Below are 3,700 nucleotides of genomic sequence, written 5' to 3'. Positions count from 1 at the left end.
GCCCCCAATACCATGATTTAAAAGCAAAAGAATGTGTTTGTCAAAAGAAGCAGAAGGTGTTTGTCATGGTCCACAAAGACAATGCTGTACATTTTATTTTGGTGAATAGGGATGAGGGTCTTCAAAGCTCATGAGCAGCCATCTTAAGGTGCAATAATTGGTCTTTCCCCAACTGAAGGAGAGAAGAATGATAAAACCGGAAAGACCTTTGGAAACAATGAGGCTAAGCGACTAATGGGCCATGTAAATGGCAGCCTGCACAACCCTGAAACCAGAAGAGCTGGATCGTGCCTGCCATCGGTACGCAGTGCTCCAGAAGAAATCGTCATAGCATGTCTTGGACATAGTGGGAACATAACATAGGACAAAACTCCAAGTCATTAAAAAAATCAGGCTTGGGGAGGGAAAAAAGAGGAGCTGACACCAAAGGTTCAGTAGAAAATAAATGTCTAGAAAATAATGGCAACGCAGTACAAATGTGCTTGTGGTAGTCACCTAATCTGGTGTCAGTTTCAGGATTAAGAGTGTAGGAGTGATGGTTGCCCGGCTAGCTCAGTCGGTAGAGCATGAGGCTCTTAAGAGTGTAGGAGTGAAGTTTGAACTCTAATGGTCTTTGTCAGAAGCTGGAAAAAATCTGGAACCATGAAGAAAACCCCTCTCTGGGACTGAATGTTAAAGAGAGCCTGTGGGAAGGCTGAGATGCTTACTAGGTGACTGCCTGGATCTACTTGCTGAGTAGAAGAGGAAGAAATGCAGCAATAAAGAGGCAGGTTGAGTTTGGCCACTGACACCCGTGGACCTGGTTTACAGGAACTAGAGGAGAAGATGAGAGTGGGTTGACTGGTCTGAATTTCATGACCTAGCCTGAGGGGGCTAGGATTGTTGAGAATGTGTGAAGGGCCATGGTCTGAGGCAAGGTGACCAATGGACACCCTGTGGAGGCTAGGTGAGGCAGCCCACATTGAGTTGACCAGAACCCGACCAGATGAAGAGAAGATAGTTGAGCCTGTGAACTGGTGCACATTGTTGCTGAGTTCATGGATGGCCTGTCCTGATTTGACTTTGCTTATGGATGCAGACCTCACAAGGTTCCAACTGGAATGAAGACTCTTCATGTCAAAGAGTATGATTGTCTCCTGAGAGCACTGGGTTGATGTAAGTGGGCAATAGAGAAATCAGATACCCCAAATTTGGGAGATAAAGGCATGAAGTGGTTGGCTTACAAACTCTCATAGGTGGGGGAGTATATTCATAGGATTATAGGATTAAGGGGTAGGTGTTACTTAACTGCAATTGTTAGGCATAGGATATTTCAGAGTATTATGTTTAAATGAGGGTGGCACATATTGAATTGTATGCATTTTAGTTTTATCCTGTTAGGTACAGATATGAATTTAATATTGTTTGAAAATTATATGTGGCTAAAGAGTTATGTGAAAGTGTTAAATTGACAAGAGGTGGTCTGTGGTAGCCACCTAATCTGGTGTCAATTTAAGGATTAAGAGTGTAGGGGTAGAGTCTAGGCTGTCAATCTGGAGATAGCCAATGAGACTTCTGTGTGGGCATGGCCTTCTCCTGAGAATTCTGGGATATTTGGTACTTCTTCCTTGGAGGCGGAAGACACCTCTCTCTCTCTGTTACTCCCTGGGAGACATTGCAGAAGACAAGCTACATGGATGCAACCAGACCTCAGAAGCCGGAGAAGCCACAGAGAGACCCTTGTCAGTGCTGAGATGTTTACAACGTCACTGGATCCAAAGACTTTCTACCCACTGGCTTGTGATCATCCTGCATTTGGCTTCATTGCATGTGTTTTGTGAGTCTGAATAGGACTTTATAGATTGATATCGGACATATGGGATAATATTAGACTTTTGGACTTGATCTGGACTGGGCTGGGATGTTTTCTCCATGTTCAATTGCTCTTGTATATAAACCTCTTATATATGTGTGTGTCCATGGATTTGTTTCTCTAGTCTACCCAGACTAACACAGTGCTTGATGCAATTGATGTGTGGATGGTTCTAAGAGCTGTAAGAGCCCCCAATAAAATGATCTTTTAATAAAAAAAAATCAGGTTTATTGGTAAGATAGAGATGGGTGGAACTCCCAATACTATGACCCTTAGTTACCCTTCAGCTTGGGAACTGAACTCACCTCCCTGGCTCAATTGTCCACCAAAGAAAACACAGGAGGGTGAATTGTATGGATCTTTGAATGAAAACTGTTTTGTTCTGTAAGTCTTTACCCAATTCACAATAAAAAGCTTTAAAAAGAAAAAGATGTGATCTGTGGTGAAGCCAAGCAATATGGTTTCTAAATAACAGGTACACCGTTTAATTAATTCCCCTGCTGACGATCAGCCTGGCTCTATTTCATCTATAGAGTCTAGGCTACTGTCTGACCTGTCACCATTTCAAAGAGGTAGACTACTCCAGGTGGCGTTAACGGACGCTCTTACCCTCGACCAGTGGAGGCTTGAGTGCGGGGAAGCCCGCCGCCCTCAGCACATGGGCTTGGCCTTCACTGGGAACATTTGGGATCCTGATTTGGCGTCTCCACCTCCATCTCCATCCTTGCCTCAAGCTGACCAGAGCAGCTTTTCACAAGGATGGAAAGTGGTCAACACGGCCCTTCCTGAAACCTTCTGTCAGGTGGCAAGGAAAGGAAAGGGAATGGAAACCAAGGGCCTTTGTGCTCAGTGCTTGGGCTGTGCAGGGTGGCGCGTGAACCGGTTAGTTACGGTGGTTCCAAGGAGCTTAGAGACCCTCCCTCCAGCTTCTCGCTCCGTGGGAGCTGCGCATGTTTCCTGGTTCCTCAGGGGCAACCTCAAGACTGGGAGAAACCTGGGAGCAGTGCAGGTGGCCTCTGGGATTCAGAGACCATCAGGCAAAGCAGCCCGTCGTTTTATAAAAACAGGCACTGAGGCCACAGAAGTGCAGAGGTCTGAGGTCATAGAGCTAGTTCTTAGTAGGTCTACAGTTCTGGTCTCCTGCCTGGCTCCCCTAAGCTGTGTCCCTTTCCTGACCACAGGAGACCCCTCTACCCCTGCCTCCAGTAAGTCTGTAGAGTGGGATTTAGTCGCTTTGACCTCCCCTGTGGATCCTTGGGCCATTTGGCATGGTACTAAGTCGGCTACTGCCGAAGGGCAGGGACCATCGTGGGCAGAGGCAGCCGGTGGGCCAGGCACCTGCTGCAATGCCTGTCGTTGTCCACAACCCGCTAGAGCTTCAAAATAGGAACGCCCGGCAGCACCCTTTGAAGAAACACGACAAGCCAAGTGCAATTTCTGCATCGCTTTATTTGTATAAACCAGTGGGGAATGTTCCCTTTGAGAGCAGGAGGGGGAGAGGAGCGCGGAGGGGAGCGGATTCCAGCGGTTGGCGTTATTCAGCACCAGAGCCAATGCTTGGGTCTAAGGTCATGCTTGAACCCAGACACATCGTCATAGTCTTGTCTTGTGTGTACAGCATATCCTTGGGGATGCGTGTACTTCGTATGGCTTTGTCCCTGGACACATTGCAGTAACATAACAAACAAACAAACAAACAACTCAAGTCTAGATTGTAGTGTAAGTAGCAAATGCCTCAGGAGCACATTCCTCCCAAATCTGACAACTGCCGAATGGATGCGTGAGAACTGGAAGACCTCTGCTAGACACGAGCCTATGCCACTCAGCCGAACCTATGACGCCCCCTCG

This window comes from Echinops telfairi, unplaced genomic scaffold, assembly GCF_000313985.2.
Source record: "Echinops telfairi isolate 266 unplaced genomic scaffold, ASM31398v2 ScPeMD7_53;HRSCAF=182, whole genome shotgun sequence".
Classification (NCBI taxonomy): Eukaryota; Metazoa; Chordata; class Mammalia; order Afrosoricida; family Tenrecidae; genus Echinops; species Echinops telfairi.
Note: the sequence above shows the minus strand (reverse complement) of the source record.